The following is a 22,575-nucleotide window of genomic DNA, read 5'->3' as shown; positions in this document are numbered from 1 at the left end:
GACCCTGAACTTTATGGGCAACTAATATTCGATAAAGGAGGAAAGACTATCCATTGGAAGAAAGACAGTCTCTTCAATAAATGGTGCTGGGAAAATTGGACATCCACATGCAGAAGAATGAAACTAGACCACTCTCTTTCACCATACACAAAGATAAACTCAAAATGGATGAAAGTTCTAAATGTGAGACAAGATTCCATCAAAATCCTAGAGAAGAACACAGGCAACACCCTTTTTGAACTCGGCCATAGTAACTTCTTGCAAGATACATCCACGAAGGCAAAAGAAACAAAAGCAAAAATGAACTATTGGGACTTCATTAAGATAAGAAGCTTTTGCACAGCAAAGGATACAGTCAACAAAACTCAAAGACAACCTACAGAATGGGAGAAGATATTTGCAAATGACCTATCAGATAAAGAGCTAGTTTCCAAGATCTATAAAGAACTTCTTAAACTCAACACCAAAGAAACAAACAATCCAATCATGAAATGGGCAAAAGACATGAACAGAAATCTCACAGAGGAAGAAAGACATAGACATGGCCAACATGCACATGAGAAAATGCTCTGCATCACTTGCCATCAGGGAAATACAAATCAAAACCACAATGAGATACCACCTCACACCAGTGAGAATGGGGAAAATTAACAAGGCAGGAAACAACAAATGTTGGAGAGGATGCGGAGAAAAGGGAACCCTCCTGCACTGTTGGTGGGAATGTGAACTGGTGCAGCCACTCTGGAAAACTGTGTGGAGGTTCCTCAAACAGTTAAAAATAGACCTGCCCTACGACCCAGCAATTGCACTGTTGGGGATTTACCCCAAAGATACAGATGCAGTGAATCGCCGGGACACCTGCACCCCGATGTTTCTAGCAGCAATGGCCACGATAGCCAAACTGTGGAAGGAGCCTCGGTGTCCAACAAAAGATGAATGGATAAAGAAGATGTGGTTTATGTATACAATGGAATATTACTCAGCTATTAGAAATGACAAATACCCACCATTTGCTTCAACGTGGATGGAACTGGAGGGTATTATGCTGAGTGAAGTAAGCCAGTCGGAGAAGGACAAACATTATATGTTCTCATTCATTTGGGGAATATAAATAATAGTGAAAGGGAATATAAGGGAAGGGGGAAGAAATGTGTGGGAAATATCAGAAAGGGAGACAGAACGTAAAGACTGCTAACTCTGGGAAACGAACTAGGGGTGTTGGAAGGGGAGGAGGGCGGGGGGTGGGAGCAATGGGTGACGGGCACTGGGGGTTATTCTGTATGTTAGTAAATTGAACACCAATAAAAAAAAAAAAAACAAGAGGAAACAAAAAAAAAAAGGAGTCGGTTCTTTGAAAGAATTAAGAAGATAGATAAACCATTAGCCAACCTTATTAAAAAGAAGAGAGAGGAGACTCAAATTAATAAAATGAATGAGAAAGGAGAGATCACTACCAACACCAAGGAAATACAAACGATTTTAAAAACATATTATGAACAGCTATACGCCAATAAATTAGGCAATCTAGAAGAAATGGATGCATTCCTGGAAAGCCACAAACTACCAAAACTGGAAGAGGAAGAAACAGAAAACCTGAACAGGCCAATAACCAGGGAGGAAACTGAAGCAGTCATCAAAAACCTCCCAAGACACAAGAGTCCAGGGCCAGATGGCTTCCCAGGGGAATTCTATCAAACGTTTAAAGAAGAAATCATACCTATACTACTAAAGCTGTTTGGAAAGATAGAAAGAGATGGAGTACTTCCAAATTCGTTCTATGAGGCCAGCATCACCTTAATTCCAAAACCAGACAAAGACCCCACCATAAAGGAGAATTACAGACCAATATCCCTGATGAACATGGATGCAAAAATTCTCAACAAGATACTAGCCAATAGGATCCAACAGCACATTAAGAAAATTATTCACCACGATCAAGTAGGATTTATCCCCGGGACACAAGGCTGGTTCAACACTCGTAAAACAATCAATGTGATTCATCATCTCAGCAAGAGAAAAACCAAGAACCATATGATCCTCTCATTAGATGCAGAGAAAGCATTTGACAAAATACAGCATCCATTCCTGATCAAAACTCTTCAGAGTGTAGGGATAGAGGGAACTTTCCTCAACATCTTAAAAGCCATCTACGAAAAGTCCACAGCAAATATCATTCTCAATGGGGAAGCACTGCGAGCCTTTCCCCTAAGATCAGGAACAAGACAGGGATGTCCACTCTCACCACTGCTATTCAACATAGTACTAGAAGTCCTAGCCTCAGCAATCAGACAACAAAAAAACATCAAACGCATTGAAATTGGCTAAGAAGAAGTCAAACTCTCCCTCTTCGCCGATGACATGATACTCTACATAGAAAACCCAAAAGCCTCCACCCCAAGATTGCTAGAACTCATACAGCAATTTGGTAGCGTGGCAGGATACAAAATCAATGCCCAGAAATCAATGGCATTTCTATACACTAACAATGAGACTGAAGAAAGAGAATTTAAGGAGTCAATCCCATTTACAATTGCACCCAAAAGCATAAGATCCCTAGGAATAAACCTCATCAAAGAGGTAAAGGATCTATACCCTAAAAACTATAGAACACTTCTGAAAGAAATTGAGGAAGACACAAAGAGATGGAAAAATATTCCATGCTCATGGATTGGCAGAATTAATATTGTGAAAATGTCAATGTTACCCAGGGCAATATACACGTTTAATGTAATCCCTATCAAAATACCATGGACTTTCTTCAGTGAGTAAGAACAAATTATTTTAAGATTTGTGTGGAACCAGAAAAGACCCCGAATAGCCAGGGGAATTTTAAAAAAGAAAACCATAGCTGGGGGCATCACAATGCCAGATTTCAGGTTGTACTACAAAGCTGTGGTCATCAAGACAGTGTGGTACTGGCACAAAAACAGACACATAGATCAATGGAACAGAACAGAGAACCCAGAAGTGGACCCTCAACTCTATGGCCAGCTAATATTCGATAAAGGAGGAAAGACTATCCATTGGAAGAAAGACAGTCTCTTCAATAAATGGTGCTGGGAAAATTGGACATCCACATGCAGAAGAATGAAACTAGACCCCTCTCTTTCACCATACACAAAGATAAACTCAAAATGGATGAAAGTTCTAAATGTGAGACAAGATTCCATCAAAATTCTAGAGGAGAACACAAAAAGGCAACACCCTTTTTGAACTCGGCCACAGTAACTTCTTGCAAGATACATCCACGAAGGCAAAAGAAACAAAAGCAAAAATGAACTATTGGGACTTCATCAAGATAAGAAGCTTTTGCACAGCAAAGGATACAGTCAACAAAACTCAAAGACAACCTACAGAATGGGAGAAGATATTTGCAAATGACATATCAGATAAAGGGCTAGTTTCCAGGATCTATAAAGAACTTATTAAACTCAACACCAAAGAAACAAACAATCCAATCATGAAATGGACAAAAGACATGAACAGAAATCTCACAGAGGAAGACATAGACATGGCCAACATGTACATGAGAAAATGCTCTGCATCACTTGCCATCAGCGAAATACAAATCAAAACCACAATGAGATACCACCTCACACCAGTGAGAATGGGGAAAATTAACAAGGCAGGAAACAACAAATGTTGGAGAGGATGCGGAGAAAAGGGAACCCTCCTGCACTGTTGGTGGGAATGTGAACTGGTGCAGCCACTCTGGAAAACTGTGTGGAGGTTCCTCAAAGAGTTAAAAATAGACCTGCCCTACGACCCAGCAATTGCACTGTTGGGGATGTACCCCAAATATTCAGATGCAATGAAACGCCGGGACACCTGCACCCCGATGTTTCTAGCAGCAATGCCCACAATAGCCAAACTGTGGAAGGAGCCTCGGTGTCCAACGAAAGATGAATGGATAAAGAAGATGTGGTTTATGTATACAATGGAATATTACTCAGCCATTAGAAACGACAAATACCCACCATTTGCTTCGACGTGGATGGAACTGGAGGGTATTATGCCAAGTGAAGTAAGTCAATCGGAGAAGGACAAACAGTGTATGGTCTCATTCATTTGGGGAATATAAATAATAGTGAAAGGGAATATAAGGGAAGGGAGAAGAAATGTGTGGGAAATATCAGAAAGGGAGACAGAACATAAAGACACCTATCTCTGGGAAACGAACTAGGGGTGGTGGAAGGGGAGGAGGGCGGGGGGTGGGGGTGAGTGGGTGACGGGCACTGAGGGAGACACTTGACGGGATGAGCACTGGGTGTTTTTCTATATTTAGGCAAATTGAACACCAATAAAAAATTATTTTATTAAAAAAAATAAAGCTCATTGGTTTTGTGAAGACTGGTTCTTCTAGGTGGGTTTTGCGGAGTAAGAAGAAAATTATTTAAAATAAATAGCTTGAGTAGGTCAGGGATTTAAATTTTTTTTTTATTTTTTATTTTTTATTTATGATAGGCACACAGTGAGAGAGAGAGAGAGAGGCAGAGACACAGGCAGAGGGAGAAGCAGGCTCCATGCACCGGGAGCCGACGTGGGATTCGATCCCGGGTCTCCAGGATCACGCCCTGGGCCAAAGGCAGGCGCTAAACCGCTGCGCCACCCAGGGATCCCTAGGTCCGGGATTTAAATACAATGCAAATCCTCATCACTATTTCTGACTCGCAGATACAAGGTTCTTTGGAGCCAAGTGTACCTTCTTCTGAAGAATATCTTGAAGGATGAATACATGCCCATTCCCACTGTCCTGGCCAAGACAACATGGGCAAAGAAATGATCATGCGGGCAGCCTGGGTGGCTCAGCGGTTTAGCACCACCTTCCACCTAGGGTCCTCTCCTGGAGACCCGGGATCGAGTCCTGCGTCGGGCTCCCTGCATGGAGCCTGCTTCTCCCTCTGCCTGTGTCTCTGCCTCTCTCTCTGTGTGTCTCTCTCATGAATAAATAAAATCTTAAAAAAAAAAAGAAAAAGAAATGATCATGCTAACTCTGGGCACAAGATTCTGGCCATCAAATCAGGATCCTAGACGGGAACTCACTGTTCTCTTAAGCATTGGGCATTCTCCACTCTGGAGTAATATGTACCCAAGGAAGAGTGATGAACTGGGCCTAACAAGCTTGGCTAGTGGAGTATTTGAGATACAAATACAAATCACAAATATGCTGGTTTCTAGGTCACAGTAGTTATCACTGTCCATTCGTTTTATTCACAACTAAAAATTCTGAAAGCCACATTCAAAGTCCATCATTTCTATCCTCACAGCCATGCACAGAGATGAGGCAGTCATGATAAATCTGGGTGCAGGGAGCAAGGAGTTAAATGAATGCTTAATGAACTTCAGCTGAACAGCACAAATGCACACCAGGCTCAAACCAACAGAAATAAAAAAACACATCTGTATTTTCTTGAGACTATGTTCTAAGATCCCACCAAGCACAGAATTTATACAAATGCAAATCTTATCCCTGGAATGCTCTGCAATCCTATTAGATAACCTGAAATTAGGCCAGAGATGATATTTTACACCCCACTCACAGGGCAGGTTCTCCACTAACTCCTGTGAAGTTTCTGTGCTTAAGGCCCCTGCTTGTAGGCAAACGTTCTCCAGATACAAGATATAAAGAAGACAAATAACAAAATGGTAGATATAAACCCTACCATGTTAAGTATTTATATGAAATGTAAATGGACTAGACAATCCAAAAACAGTATTGACACAATGAATTTTTTTAAAATGAACCAATTCTATGCTACGAGAGACATATTTTAAAGTTAAAAACAGGGTGAAGCTGAATGCATGGAAAAAAAAATACATGTAAAGAGAAACCAAAAATGGACAAAAGTAGCTTTACTAGTAATAGATAAAATGAAATAAAAGAGAATTGAAGACAAAAACCAATACTAAAAAATGATAAAAGTTCCAATCCTTCAGCAAGATTTAACAATTATAAACACATATGTACTTAACACAGCTTTATAATACATGAAACTGCTGAGAATATAATTTTATATGCAAAACATCCTAAAGATTCCATAAAAACTGTTGGAGCTAATCAATAAATGAATTCAGCAAAGCTGTAAGATACAAAAGCAACACATAAAAATCAGTTGCATTTCTATATTTAGCAATGAACAACCAAAAAAGGTATTAAGAAAACATTTTAGGGGTGCCTCAGTGGCTCAGTTGGGCATCTGCCTTCAGCTCAGGTCATGATCTTGGGGTCCTGGGATTGAGCCCCAGATTGGGCTCCCTGCTTCTCTTTCTCCCTCTGCCCCTCTCCCCACTTGTGTTTGCTCTCTCACCTGTGTTTTCTCTTCCCCTCCCTCTCTCCCTCCCTCAAATAAATAAATAAATAAATAAAATCCTTTTAAAAAAGAAAGAGGGAGAGCCCCAGACTAACCCACTAACAACAAAAGGACTAAAACTTGACCACAACAGGCAGAGAGCCACGGCACATGACGGTACTGAAGGCAAATGCAGTTCAGCCACAACAGTAGGGCAAATGTAACACACATAGGAGACACCTCTGAAACACCAGGTTCTGGTGAATAGGACACACTACACTGTAGAGCATCTCAGGACCTCCTCTTCATAAGGCCACTATTTTCAGGAACAGGAGACATAGCTGACTTTCTTAACACATAGAAACAGACACAGAAAGTTAGACCAAATGAGACAAAGGAATATGTCCCAAATGATAAAACAGAAAATCCACAGCCAGAGACCTAAACAAACAGAAATAAACAATATGCCTTATAGAGAATTTAAAGTAATAAAGATACCCACTAGGCTTAAAAAAAAAAAAAAAGAAAGAAAGAAAAAATATATTCAGTGGACTTGATCTTGATAAAAAGTGGAGGACTTCAAGGAGACCCTCAGAAAAGAGATAGAAAACATAAAAAGAACCAATTAGAGATGAAGAATTCAATAAGTAAAATTAAAAATACACTAGAGAGAACAAATAGTAGACTAGAGGAAACAGAACAATGGATCAGTAACCTGTAGGACATAATAATGAATAACAAGCTGAACAAGAGAAAAATAATAATTAAAAGTCACAACAAAGGGAACTCAATGACATCATCAAGTGTAATAACATTCTCATTATAGGGATCAAGAAGGAAAAGAAAGAGAAGAGGAAACAGAACATTTATTTCAAGAAATAATAGCTGAGGGACGCCTGGGTGGCTCAGCAGTTGAGCACCTGCCTTTGGCCCAAGGCGTGATCCTGGAGTCCTGGGATCGAGTCCTACATCAGGCTTCCTGCATGGAGCCTGCTTCTCTCTCTGCCTATGTCTCTGCCTCCCTCTCTCTCTCTCTCTGTGTCTCTCATGAATAAATAAATAAAATCTTAAAAAAAATAGCTGAAAACTTCATAAGTCTGGTGAAGAAAAACAGAAATCTAGATCCAGGAGGCACAGACAGCCACCAGCAAAACAACCCAAGAAGGTCCACAGATAGACACAGTAATTGAAGTAATAAAAGTAGTGAAAAGAAAAAAAAAATTATTGCAGCAAAAGAAAAGAAGACACTTGCATATAAGGAAAACCTCATAAGGCTGTCAGTGAATTTTTCAGGATAAACTTTGCAGGCCAGAAGAGAGTAGCATGATGTATTTAAATGCTGGGAAAACAAAAAACAAAAACCTGTGCAACCAAGAATACACTATCCTGAAAGACAATCATTCAGAATAGTCCCAGACAAACAAAAGCTAAAGTAATTCACCACTAAACCAGCCTTACAAGAAATGTTCAAGAGAACTCTTCCTGGAAAGGAAAGACCTTAAGTAGGAGTAAGAAAAGTAGGAAGCGGGATCCCTGGGTGGCGCAGTGGTTTAGCGCCTGCCTTTGGCCCAGGGCGCGATCCTGGAGACCTGGGATCGAGTCCCACGTCGGGCTCCCGGTGCATGGAGCCTGCTTCTCCCTCTGCCTATGTCTGTGCCTCTCTCTCTCTCTCTCTGTGTGACTATCATAAATAAATAAATTTAAAAAAAAAAGAAAAGTAGGAAGCATAGAGGCAGGAAAATTAAATATATCTATACAATGACGCTGGTGGCAAGGGATTCACAAAATAAAAGGATGTAATGTATGACACCATATACCTAAAATGCTGGGGGAAGAGGAGTAAAGCATGGGTTCAAACTTAAGCAGCCATCAATTTAACATAGATAGTTATATGCCTAAGATGTCATATATAAACCTAATGAAATCACAAATCAAAAACAAATAATAGATATGCAAAATATAAAGAGAAAGGAATCCATATGTATATACCTAAAGAAAGCCAGTAAACCATGAGAAAATAGCAAGAAAGGAACAGAGAACTACAAAAACAAGCATAAAACAAGTAACAAAATGGCAATAAGTACAAACTTATCAATAATTACTCTGAATGTAAACAGACTAAGGCTTCAATCAAAACATACAGTGATGGAATGGATGAAAAAGCAAGGCCCATTTATAGAGTTCCAATAAGAGACTCATTTCAGACCTAAAAACATGAATTTTGAAAGGAATAGAAAAGCAAAAGAAAGTGAAAAGAAAACCAAGGTAACAACACTTACTGTGCACAAAACAGACTTTGAAACAAAGATTGTAACAAGAGACAAAGAAGGACACTATATAATAAAAGGGAACAACCCAACAAGAAGATATAACAATTGTAAATATTTATGCCCTCAACTTGGGAGCACCCAAATACATAAAATAGTTAATAATAAACATAAAAGAACTAATGAATAGTAATACAATAATAGTAGGGGACTTTAATAATGCACCACTTACAGATCAATGGCAATATCTTCCACACAGAAAATCAACAAGGAAACAGTGCTTTGCCTGACACACTGGACTAAATAGATTTAACAGATATATTCAGATCATTCCATCCTAAAACATCAGGTTACAATTCTTTTCAAGTGCACACAGAACATACTCCAGAACAGATCACATATTATACCACAAAACAAATCTCAACAAATTCAAAAAGACTGAAGTCATACCATGCATCTTTTCTGACCATGCTATAAAATTAGAAATCAACCACAAGAAAAAAATCTGGTTAGCACAAATATATGGAGGTTAAATAACATGCTACTAAACAATGAATGGGAGACGCCTGGGTGGCTCAGTGGTTGAGCGTCTGCCTTCAGCCCAGGGCATGATCCTGGGTTCCCAGGATCGAGTCCCACATCGGGCTCCCTACATGGAGCCTGCTTCTCTATCTGCCTATATCTGCCTCTGTGTGTGTGTGTGTGTGTGTGTGTGTGTGTGTGTGTCTCATGAATAAATAAATAAAATCTTTAAAAATAATAATAATAAAATAAACAATGAATGGGTCAACCAGAAAATCAAAGAGGAAATTTTTGAAAATACCTGGAGACAAATGAAAATAAAAACACTACAATCCAAAATCTTTGGGATGCTGCAAAAGCAGTTCTAAGAGGGAAGTTTATAGTAGCAATGCAGGCCTGTATCAAGCAGCAAGAAAAATCTCAAACAACCTGCCCTTACACCTAAAAGAGCTAGAAAAAGGAAAATAAAACCCAAAACCAGTAGAAAGGAAATAATAAAGATTAGAGTAAATATAAATCACAATGAAACAGACAAAAAACACAATAGAATGGGAAAATGGTTCTTTGAAAAGATCAACTAAACTGATAAACTTCCAGCTAGACTCATTTAAAAAAGAAGAGGAGGGGAGACAGAGGACTCAAACAAAATCACAAGCTAAAGAAGAGAATAATAACTGACACTACAGAAATACAAATGATTTCAACAGAATACTATGAAAAACCATATGCCAATAAAGTGGAAAACCTAGAAGAAATAGATAAATTCTTAGAAATATAAAACCTCCAAAACTGAAGCAGGAAAAACAGAACATTTGAACAGAGTGATTACCAGCAATAAAACTGAATCAGTAATCAAAAAAGTCTCAACAAATGAAAATTCAGAACCAGACAGCTTCACATGAGAATTCTACCAAACACTTAAAGAGTTAATAATCTATTTTTCTCAAATTATTCCAAAATACAGAAGAGAAGGGAAAACTTCCAAATTCATCCTATGAGGCCAGCATTACACTGATACCAAAACCAGATAAAGACATTATTAGGGATGCCTGTTCTCTGCCTATGTCTCTGCCTTTCTCTCTCTCTCTCTTTCATGAATAAATAAATAAAATCTTAAAAAACAAAAAAGGTGTCTGCTGATGATTATTTTTTAAAAAAAAGACACTATTAAAAAAGAGAACTACAGGACAATATCTCTGGAACACAGATGCAAAACTCCTAAGAAATCAGGAGTTAAGTGTCAGAGGAGTAGGGAGGCCCTAAGTGCATCTTGTCCCTCGAACACAGGTAGATAGTTATCAAATCATTCTGAATACCCCAAAAAATTGATAGGAGGTCCAAGAGAACAAAACTGCACGTCTACAAAAAGCAACCATCTCTTGGAAGACCAAAACACATCCAGGATTTAGTTATTTTGTCTTTATTCTTTGTTTCTTTTTTTGCCTGCCTGCCTGCCTGCCTTCCTTCCTCCCTTCCTTCTTTTCTTTTCTGGACAAAATGACAAAACAGAGAAACTCACCCCAAAAGAAAGAAAAGCAAGTACAACTCACAGCCAGGGATTTAGTCAACACTGACATAAGAAGTCTGAAATACAATTTAAAAACAACAAGCATAAGGATACTAGCTAGGCTTGAGAAAAGCATAGAAGATACTAGAGAATTTCCTATTGCAGAGATAAAAGAACTAAAATCTAGTCAGGCTGAAATAAAAAATGCTATAACCAAGATGCAGATGCAAATGCAAATGGAGGCCATAAAAACAAGGTTGGAAAAGCAGAGAAGCAAATCAGTGATAAAGAAGGTAAAGTACTGTCTTAGTTCTAATAAGACAGTAACAGAAGCTGTCTGGTTCTGGATTTTCATTTGTTGAGAGTTTTTCAATTACTGATTCAGTTTAATTGTTGGTAATCAGTCTGTTCAAATGCTCTGTTTTTCCTGTAATAGGGCCTGGGTGGCTCACTTCGTTAATCTGCCTTTGGCTCAGGTCATGATCCCAGAGTCCTGGGATTGAGCCTCCCATCCCTGCTCAATAAGGAGTCTGTCTCTCTGTGCCTCCCGCCACTCATGCTCTTTCACACAGGTACACTGTCTCTCAAAAAAAATCTTCAAATAAGCTAAATTAATAATAATAATAATAATAATAAATATCATAGAGTCCCAAAAAATGGAGAGAAAAATAACTGAAAACTTCCCTAATTTGGGGAAGGACACAGACATCAAAATACAAGAAGCACAGAGAACTCCCATTAAATTCAACAAAAGCCAACTAAGCTAAGGTATGTAATAATAGTAAAATTCACAAAATACATAGACAAGGAGACAATCCTGAAAGAAGGCAGAAAAAGTCCTTACACTACAAGGGAAGACAGATCAGGGTTGCAGCACACCTGTCCACAGAAACTTGGCATGCCAGAGAAAATGGCAGGAAATATTTAATGGGCTGAATGGAAAAAAAATACAGAGCCAAGACTCCTTTATCCAAAAGGTTGTCAATTGAATAGAAGGAAAGATAAGAGTTTCACAGACAAAAACTAAAGCGGTTCATGACAAGAAAACCAACACTGCAAGAAATTTTAGGAGGGACTGCTTAGGTGGAGGGTGGAGAAATCACCAAAAGCAACAAGGATAGAAGGGACCCAAGAACCTCATCAGAAACACCAACTCTATGGCACTAAATTCGTATCTTTCAAAAATTACTCCGAATATAGATGGACTACATGTTCCAGTCAAAAGACAGGATATCAGAATGGATTAAAAAGATCCATCTAGGGGATCCCTGGGTGGCTCAGCGGTTTGGCACCTGCCTTTGGCCCAGGGCGCGATCCTGAAGTCCCGGGATCGAGTCCCGCGTCAGGCTCCCTCTGCCTGTGTCTCTGCCTCTCTCTCTGTGTCTATCATGAATAAATAAATAAAATCTTAAAAAAAAAAAAAAAGGTCCATCTACATGCTGCCTCAAGAGACTCATTTTAGGGGCACCTGGCTCAGCTGGTTAAGTGCCTTCAGCTCAGGTCATGATCCCCATGGTCAAGCCCCACATTGGGCTCTCTGCTCAGTGGGGAGCCTACTTCCCTCTCTTCTCCCCACTTGCTCTCTCTTAAGCTATCTTTGTCTCTCTCTCAAATAAATAAAATCTTTAAAAGAAAAGAGAGCAAAGAAGAAAAGAAGAAAATAAAATCATTTTATTTATTTTGTGTGTCTTTGATTTTTTTCCTTTTAAAAAAACTTAAATTCAATTTGCCAACATCTAACACCCAGTGCTTATCCCATCAAGTGCCCTCCTTAGTGTCCATCATCCCGTCACTCAATCCCCCCACTCTCCTCCCCTTCCACAACCCTTTGTTTCCCAGAGTTAGGAGTCTCTCATGGTTTGTCTTCCTCTCTAATTTTCCCCACTCAGTTTCCTTCCTTTCCCTTATAGTCCCTTTCACTATTTCTTAGAGACTCATTTTAGACATAAATCACTGTCAGATTGAAAGTGAGGGAATAGAGAACCACCTATGCTAATGGACGTCAAAAAAAAAAAGCCAGAGTAGCCATACTTGAATCAGAAAAACCAGATTTTAAAACAAAGACATGAGAGATGAAGGACATTACATCATAATTAAGGGGTCTATCCATCAAGAAGATATAACAATTGTAAATATACCCCCAACTTGGGAGCACCCAAATATAACTCAATTAAAAACAAACATAAACTCATTGATAAGGGTGCTGGGTGGCTCACTTGGTTAAAGGGCTGACTTTGGATTTCAACCTAGGTCATGACCTCAGGGTTCTGGGACCAAGCCCCTGAATCTGGCTCTGTGCTCAGCAGGAGTCTGCTTGAGGCTTTCTTTCCCTCTGCCCCTCTCCCTGCTCACTCACACTTTCTCTCTAAAATAAGTAAACAGGGCTGGCGGGGTGGCTCAGCGGTTTAGCACTGCCTTAATCCCAGGGCGTGATCCTGGAGACCCAGGATTGAGTACCACATCAGGCTACCAGCATGGAGCCTGCTTCTCCCTCTGCCTGTGTCTCTCTGCCTCTCCCTCTCTCTCTGTGTCTCTCATGAATAAAATAAATAAAATCTTAAAAAAATAATAAGTAAATAAAACTTAAAAAAAAAGAACTCATTGATAATAACTTAATGATAGTAAGAGACTTTAACACCCTCATACAACAGTAGACAGATCATCTAAATAAAACATCAACAAGGAAACAAAAGCTTTGAATGACACAATGGACTAGATGGACTTAAAAGAAATATTCAGAACATTTCATCCTAATGGAGCAGAATACACATTCTTTTCAAGTGCATATGGAACATTTTCCAGAATAGATCATATTCTGGGGCACAAATCAGGACTCAATCAGTACAAAAAGACTGAAATCATACCATGTGTATTTTCAGACCACAATGCTAGGAAACTTGAAGTCAACCACAAGAAAATATTTGGAAAGACCTCAAATCATGGAGGTTAAAGAATATCTACTAAAAAAAAAAAAAAGAATATCTATTATAGAGTGAATGGGTTAACCAAAAGATTAAAGAAGAAATTAAGAAGTACATGGAAGAAAACAAAAATGAAAACATGATATTCCAAAACACTGGGAGGCAGCAACGGCAATACTAAGAGGGAAGTATATTGCAATACAAGCCCACCTCAAGAAGCAAGAAAATACTCGAACACACCCAAAACTTACATCTAAAGGAGCCAGAACAGAAATAGCAAATAGAGTCTATAGCCAGCAGAAAAAAATAGTAAAACTTAGAGCAGAAATAAACAATGTGGAAACAAAAAAAACAAAACAGTAGAATGGAGTAATGAAATTAAGAACTGGTTCTTCAAAAGAATTAATGAAATTGATAACCCCTAACCAAACTTATCAAAAAGAGAAATGGCCCAAATAAAGTCATAAATGAAAGGGGAGAGATCACAACCAACACCACAGAAATACAAACAGAGTAACAATTACAAGAGAATACCACAAAAAATTACATGCCAACAAACTGTGCAACTTGGAAGGAATGGGCAAATTCCTAGAACCTTACAAACTACCAAAAGTGAAACAGGAAGAAATAAAAAAACTTGAATAGACCCATAATCAGCAAAGAAACTGAATCAATAATCAAAAATCTCCCAACAAACAACAGTCCTGGGCCAGAGGGCTTCCCGGGGGAGTTGTACCAGACACTGAAAGAAGAGTTAGTAATACTCATTTTTCTCAAACAGTTTCAAAAAATGAAATGGAAGGAAAACTTCCAAACTCATTCTCTAAAGCCAGCATTACTTTGATTCCAAAACTGGGCAAAGACCTCAAGTTCTTTTTTAAAAAATCTTAAAAAAAAAATTTTTTTTTAATTTTTAAAAATTCTTTTTAGAAGAATTACAGGTCAACATCCCTGATGAACACGGATGCAAAAATTCCCAATAAAATACTAACAAATTGAACACAACAGTACATTAGAAAAAATTATTCACCACAATCAGGTGGCATTTATTCCTGGGCTACAAGGCTGGTTCAATATTCGCAAATCAATCAATGTGATATACCACATTAATAAAAGATATAACCGTATGATCCATTTAATAAATGCAAAAAAAAGCTTTTGACAAAATACAGCATCCATTTTTTTTTTTTTTTAAGATTTATTTATTTATTCATTCAGAGAGAGCGAAGAGAGAGGCAGAGTCACAGGCAGAGGGAGAAGCAGGCTCCACACAGAAAGCCCAATGTGGACTCGATCCGGGTCTCCTGGATCACACCGCGGGCTGCAGGCGGCGCTAAACCGCTGCGCCACCAGGGCTGCCCCAGCATCCATTCTTGATAAAAACCCTCAACAAAGTAGGGATAGAGGGAACACACCTCAACATCATAAAGGCCATATACTAAAGACTGACAGCAAATATCATCCTCAGTGGGGGAAAAACTGAGAGCCTTTGCCCTAAGGTCAGGAATGAGACAAGGATGTCCACTCTCACCATTGCTATTTAGCATACTATTGGAAGTCAGAGCCTCAGCAATCAGACCACAAAAAAATAAAATGCATCCAAATCAGCAAAGAAGAACTCAAACTTTCACTATTTGAGGATGACAGGATATGCTTTGTAGAAAACCTGAAGGACTCCACCAAAAAACTGCTAGAACTAGTACCTGAATTCAGCAAAGTTGCAGGATATAAAATCAATGTGCAGAAATCTGCTGCATTTCTATACACCAATATCAAAGCAGCAGAAAAAGAAATCAAGGAATCAATCCCATTTGTAACTGCACCAAAAACAATAAAATACTAGGGATAAGCCTAACTAAAGAGGTTAAAGATCCATGCTCTAAAAACTATAGAAAACTCATGAAAGAAATCGAAGAGGACACAAAGAAATGGAAAAAGCATTCCATTTATGCTCATGGATTCGAAGAGCAAACATAGTTAAAATATCTATACTATCCAAAGCAATTTACACATTTAATACAATCCCTATCAAAATACCACTAGTATTTTTCACAGGGCTGGAACAAATAATCCTAAAATTTGTATGGAAACACAAGAGGCCCTGAATAGCCGAAGCAATTCTGAAGAAGAAAAAACTGGAGGCATAATGATTCCAAACTTCAAGCTTACAAAAGCTAGGATCATTAAGACAGTGTGGTACTGGCACAAAAACAGACACATGGATCAATGGAACAGAATAGAGAACCCAGAAATGGATCCACAACTCTATGGTCACTAATCTTCAACAAAGTAGGAAAGAATACCCAATGGAAAAAAGACAGCCTCTTCAACAAATGTCTCTTCAACAGACAGTATTCCCAACAAATGGGAAAATTGCACATACAGAAGAATGAAATGGAACTACTTTCTTATACTATACACAAAAATAAACTCAAAATGGATGAAAAACCTAAATGTGACACAGGAAACCACAGAAAGCCTAGAGGAGACACAGGCAGAAACCTCTCTGACCTTAGCTATAACAACTTCTTAAAAGACATATGGCAAGAGGGAAAAAAAAGCAAAAACGAACTACTGGGATTTCATCAAAATAAAAGCTTCTGCATAAGGAAAGAAACAATCAACAAAATAAAAGGCAGCCTTCAGAATGGGAGAAGACATTTGCAAACAACATTTTTTTTAAGATTTTATTTATTTATTTGAGAGAGAGAAAGAAAAAGCACAAGTGGGGAGAGTACCAGAGGGGAAAGGCGGTGGTGGTGGTGGTGGTGGTGGATAGAATCTCCAACAGATTCCATGCTGAGTGTGGAGCCTGAGCCATGGTCTGGGTCTCAGAACCCTGAGATCATCACCTGAGCCTAAACCAAGAGTCTGATACTCAACCAACTGAGCCACCCAGGTGCAAATAACGTATCTGATAAAGGGTTAGTATCCAAAATCTATAAAGAATTTATCAAACTCAATACCCAAAACCCCAAAAATCCAGTCAAGAAATGGGCAGAAGACATGAACAGATATTTCTCCAAAGAAGACATACACATGGCCAACAGACACATGAAATCAGCTCAACATCACTTGCCAATCACTTGAAATGCAAACCAAAAGCTGATGAGAGATCACCTCACATCTGTCAGAATGGCTGAAATTAACATCACAAGAAACAACAGGTTGCCAAGGAGGCAGAGAAAGGGGAACTCTCTTGTAGTGTTGGTGGAAATGCAAACTGGTGCAGCCACTCTGGAAAACAGGGTGGAGGTTCCTCAAAACATTAAAAATGGAACTACCCTACAATCCAGCAATTGCACTACTAGGTATTTACCAAAAGGATATAAAAATACAGATTCAAGAAAATAATTAAAAAATAAAAAAATACAGATTCGAAGGGGTACATGCACCCCGATGTTTAGAGCAACATTAACAGCCAAACTATAGAGTCCAAATGTCCATCGACTGATGAATGAAGATGTGGTACATACATAGGATGGAATATTACTCAGCCTTCAAGAACAATGAAATTTCACCATTTGCAACAATGTAGATGGAACTAAAGAGTATTACGCTAAGTGAAATAAGTCAGTCAGAGAAAGACAAATACCATATGATCTCATATGTGAAATTTAAGGCAGAAAAAAGGTGAACATACGGGAAGGGGAAAAGAAAAAAAGGAGAGAGGGGGAGACAAACCATAAGAGACTCAACGCTAGAGAACAAACTGAGGGTTGGTGGAGGGAGATAGATGAGTGATGGGTATTAAAGATGGCACTTGTTGTGATGAGCACTGGGTCTTATATATAAGTGACAAATCACTGAATTCTACTCCAGAAACCAAAATAATAAATAAAAATAAAAACAAGGACACCTGGGTGGTTCAGTCAATTATTCATGTGCCTTTGGTTCAGGTCATGATCTCAGGGTCCTGCAATCAAGCCCCATGTCAGGCTCTCTGCTCACAGGGAACCTGCTTCTGCCTCTCCTCCCTACTCCTGAGCTCTCTCGTTAACTCTCTCAAGTAAATCTAAAAAAAAAAAAAAAAAAAAAAGACTAAAGATATAAACAAAAGCACTGACTACGGTGGTGAAAAATGTGAAACAATAATGTCAATAAACAAGAGGCTGATCAAATATATCACAATATACCCATACTATGAAACACTACACTGCCATTAAAAAGAATGGAGGGTAACTCGGTTAAGCGTCTGCTTCAGCTCAGGTCATGATAGCAGGGTCCTGGGATTGAGCTCCAAGCTGGGTTCCCTGCTCAGCAGGGCGTCTTCTCCCTCTGCCCCTCACCCTACCTGAGCATGTTCGTTCATTCTCTCTCTTCTCTTAATAATCTTAAAAAAAAAAGAAAAAGAAGGAAAATGAAGATATTCATGATCTTTAAGATTTTATATATTTATTTATTTGAAAGAGAGAGCTGAGCGAGAGAGCACGAGCAGGGGGAATGACCGAAGGAGAGGGAGAAGCAGACTCCCTGCTAAGCAGGCAGCCCCTTGTGGGGTTCAATCTCAGGACCCCAAGACCATGGCCTGAGCTGAAGGCAAACACAACTGAATGAGCTACCCAGGTGCCCCACTTCAAGATCTTTCAATGGGCCAAAATCACTAGGTGAAAAGCTATTATGATATATGCAATATAATCTCATGTTATCAAAAGAACAAAAATTATGTGTATACACAGAAAAGGCTATATAGTACCACAAAATTAGAGGGAATTTCACTTTTACTAAACATAGTTCTGTACTGTTTCAATTTTTTTAATAAGTGGGAGTTTTATAATTTTTCTCATGATTTAAAAGTATTATTTGAGGGACAACTGGGTGGCCCCGTGGGTGTAGCAACAGACTCCAAACTATGGCTTTCTGCTCTGGTGGTGATCTGCAGTGCTGGGATCAAGGCCCACCTGGGGCTCCCAGTTAGGTGGGGAGTCTGCTTGAGATACTTTCCCTCTGCCTCTCCCCTCACTCGCACATGCGTGCTTGCTTTCTGTCAAATAAACGGGTAAATCTTTTTAAAAAACATATTTGAATCTCTCAGATTGTATCCTAAATGAATACTTTTGAAAACTTTGTGCCTCTGCCCCTCAGGGACAAACTAGAAAATGGTTACTCTCAAATCGCATTAGCTAAGTGAACTAAGCCACAAAGACCTCTCATATGGGAAAAGTAATACTGTAGGAATGGAGAACTCAGGTGTTGCCAGGAGTCGAGAATGTGGGAGGGGCTGCCTAAAAAGAGACAGCTGAAGGAATTTGGGGGGTGACAGAACTGTTCTCTATCTTGACTGTGACGGTAATTCCATGACTATGTATTTGTCAAAACTCATAACCATACACCAAAAAGCAAATTTTACTATATGGAAATTTTAAAATAAATCCAAATAAACACCTATACAAAAAAAAAAAAAAAGAAAGAAAGAAAGAAAAGAAAAGAAAAAAGAAAAGAAAAGAAAAGAAAAAGGAAGAAAGAAAAGAAAAAAACTGAAAAATTTTCTTCGAGCGACCTATCAGCACACAAACATATGTATTAAAATAGGAAATGTTTTCCACCACAATGATGTTTGCCTCTGTCACAGAGATGATGGTGTGGGGGAAGAGGGCAGCAGGGAATCAAACAGCACCAAATTCCTATTGAATTCGTGCAAACGCATACTTGCTGTGGCTCACGTTTATTTAAATGGTGATTTCAGTTCTGTGTCTGCACATGTACGGTTCCCGCGGAGAACCACGAATGAGCTGCAGGACACCCTCAGTGGTCCAAGCACGAGCACTGGGCGATCAGCAACTGCCACCTCTGGCTGATGAACCCGGACAGGATTTTCTGGCACCATCACCAGCTGGTGACCAAGCGGCAAGCACAGCAATCTGATAAACAGTACCGGGTATCCCTGCTACTTCAATCACGAATCTTTTAACGAATACTATTACAAAAGGCCAAGGAATTCCACTGGGCTCACGAAGCAGCAAAACTGTCCAATGCGGCACACGTACCCCCTGCTACTGAGAAGAAACACTGCCAGGTCTCAGTCCACAGAAACACAGGTCATCCAACACCTGGTTTATTTATTTTTTTAAACATTGGGTTTAATAAGCAGTTGCTACCTGTAGTGTTTAGACTAACACCAGAGTGGACACGGTCCGGGCGCCTCTCCCAGCTTAAAATTCGCTCCGTAAACCCCGTTTCCAGAGGACTCTCACCATTTTTATTACATCCACGATATGCTGCAAACTACATGCACCCATTTCAGGCTTAAAATATACAATTCGGCACGGCCGTGCGGAACAGTGGTGCGCACCTAACCATCCCGGGGCGGTAACAAAGCCCACAACTCCTTCCCAAGAATCTGCAAAATGGTTTCGCCCCGCCAGCGTCCGTCCTGCCCTGGGCCGCAGCCGGCGGGCCCGGGGCGACTCTCGCTCCCGCTGTCGGGCCGGCGGCCGGCGCCTCCCTTTCCAACAATGACCCCGAAACACCGGTACGCCCTGCGCCCTGGAGCTCCGCCACGTGCCGGGGGTCGGGACCCGGGACCCGGGACCCTGGGGCGGGGCCGAGAGTGTGCGGGTGTCCAGGCGCGCCCAGGGCGGAGGCCCGGCGGCCACCCGGGGAGGGAGCGAGGCAGGCCGCGGAGGGAGGGAGGGAGGGAGGGAGCGAGGCCGCGGGAGCCCGAGCCCCGCCGCCCGCGCAGCCCCGGCCGGGCTCCGCCGCCTCCGTGCCCACTGGGTCCGAGGGCCGCCGTGGGGGCCGCAGGGCGGCGGGGACAGCAGCCGTCTCACCTGGTCCGCGGCGGCGGCGGCGGCGGCTCTCGCTGGTCTCGGCGGGCCCGGGAGTTTCCTGCGGGGTGAGTCACCCGGGCGCGCCGGGAATGCGCCAGGAAACGCCCGGCCTCCTCCCCTTCCTCCCGGGGCGGGGGCGCTCCGGCTCGGCCTCTTCCTCCCGGCGCTCCTCCCTCCGCGCCGGCCGGGTCCCCGCCGCCTCGGCCTCCGCCCGCCGCCCGCCGCCCGCCGCCGCCCCCGGGTCCCACCGGGCAGCGCGCCGAGCGTCTCCGGGCGGCGACGAGGCGACGCGCTGGCCCCGGCCGCGCGAAGCGCTTCCTAGGACGTCTCTGAGGACCACCGGCCGGCTTGGGCGGCCCCGCTCTGCGTGCACCGTGGGCCCGCCCGTGAGAACCGCCCGGCTCCTGGGGGAGCGGGTCCGCAGGGTCTCCGGGGCTCCCCGAGACCCCGAGGTACTGAGCCGCGGAAGCACCTGGGGGCCGCGGGCGGAGTCGCCCAGCGCGCCCGCCCCCGGCGCCGCGGCCAGGTGAGCAGGGCGCACCTGCGCTCCTCCGGCGGGAAGCCGCTGGCGGCCGGGCACCGAGTCACACGCGCACGCCGCAGCCCAGTCCCAGGCGGCCGCGAGTGGAGACCGACGCAGGCCCCGAAGTGGTCACGTCTGTCCAGCGCCATCTCCCGTGAGCCAGGGGCAAACGCGCGTGCAAACTTGTGGGAATGGCTGACAAGAAAACTCGTCTTGAACAAGTCCCAAAAATCAGTCTTCAGGGAGGCCAATTAAGTGACAAATTGTACGGAAGCAGTGAAGGGAGTGAGTTTCTCACAAGCATGTTTAGGAGAAAAAATTGCCCTGAACTCCGCACCCACCCCCACCGACCCACTTCCCCTTCACCCACCCACCCGCATTCTGGTTCTAATGAAGAGCAGTAATGATGGGCATCAAGTATTCTAATCTGCCCACTAGACCGTGGAAACCACAACAGATTTGCTTACTGCATCTGTCCCCTGGATACTGCAAAAAGTCACAGCAAAAGGATCCTGACTAGACCAAAATCTACCAGTTGCCTAAATATTACGAGTTTTTATGGAGGTTCCCGGAGGTCCCTGACACAACTACAAAACATGGACTTTGACTTTCTGGTTCCCAGCCCACGCATTTTCAGTCAGATCACTGTCTCCCTCTGCCCCTGCCTGAGACTCCAAGTTAGATTCCAAAGGGTTTTGTTTTGTTTTACACTGTAGGTGAAGGGATAGAATATAATATCAAGGTGTACTGTGAGGTTTTAAGAACATTTTTTTAAATTTTTATTTATTTATTTATGATAGTCACATCACAGAGAGAGAGAGAGAGAGAGGCAGAGGGAGAAGCAGGCTCCATGCACCGGGAGCCTGACGTGGGATTCGATCCCGGGTCTCCAGGATCGCGCCCTGGGCCAAAGGCAGGCGCTAAACCGCTGCGCCACCCATGGATCCCCTTTAGAACATTTTAATTCCTAAAACAACTAATAAAAAATAAGAGGCATAGCTAAAAATCCAAGAAAGGAAACAAAGTAGAATGCTAAAACACTTAATCCAAAGAAGGCAGAAAAGAAGCAAACAGCACAGAGGATAAGGAGTAATAGACAGCAAGCTATTGGGCTTAAATCCAACTATATTAGCAATTACATTAAATGTAAATGCACTAAATACTCCAATTAAAGATAAATTGTCACATTGAATAAAACAAATCCCAAATATATGCTATATAGAAGAGACATGCTTTAGGGGCTCCTGGGGGGCTCAGTAGGTTAAGCATCTGCCTTTGCCTCAGGTCATGATTCCAGGATCCTGGGCTCCAGCCGGAGTTTGACTCCCTGTTCAGCTGCAGGTCTGCTTCTCCCTCTGTCCCTGCCCCCATCATGCTCTCTCTCTCTCTCTCTCTCTCTCTCAAATAAATAAGATCTTTTTAAAATAACAAAAGAGACATGTCTTAAATATAAGGATACAAAGAAGTTGACATTGAAAAGACAGAAAACATATACCGCTTAGATAATAATCCTAAGAAAGTTGGAGTGACTATGTTAATATCAAAGACTTTTTTTTAGACTCCTAACTCTGGGAAACAAACTAGGGGTGGTGGAAGGGAAGGCGGGCGGGAGGCAGGGGTGACTGGGCGACGGGCACTGAGGTGGGCACTTGACGGGATGAGCACTGGGTGTTATTCAATATGTTGGCAAATTGAACACCAATAAAAATTTTATTAAAAAAAGACTTTTTTATGTTGAAAAAAATTTAGATTTATAGCCAGTTTAAATTATCCCA

The 22,575-nt window shown here is 41.5% G+C and overlaps 1 protein-coding gene across 1 annotated transcript in view; it reads right to left on the bottom strand.

Moving 5' to 3' along the window:
* The window catches only part of CYFIP1 (cytoplasmic FMR1 interacting protein 1), a 122,998-nt gene extending 102,563 nt beyond the window's left edge, over positions 1 to 20,435 (bottom strand). The window contains exon 1 of the mRNA XM_072795242.1: positions 20,278 to 20,435. The gene's annotated coding sequence lies outside the window, so the exon portion shown is untranslated. The remainder of the gene's footprint in view (positions 1 to 20,277) is intronic.
* Between the last annotated feature and the right edge of the window lie 2,140 nt (positions 20,436 to 22,575).

Source organism: Canis lupus, chromosome 2 (assembly GCF_048164855.1).
Source record: "Canis lupus baileyi chromosome 2, mCanLup2.hap1, whole genome shotgun sequence".
NCBI lineage: Eukaryota > Metazoa > Chordata > Mammalia > Carnivora > Canidae > Canis > Canis lupus.
The sequence above is the reverse complement of the archived record's forward strand: the minus strand, read 5'-3'. Positions and strand labels throughout refer to the sequence as shown.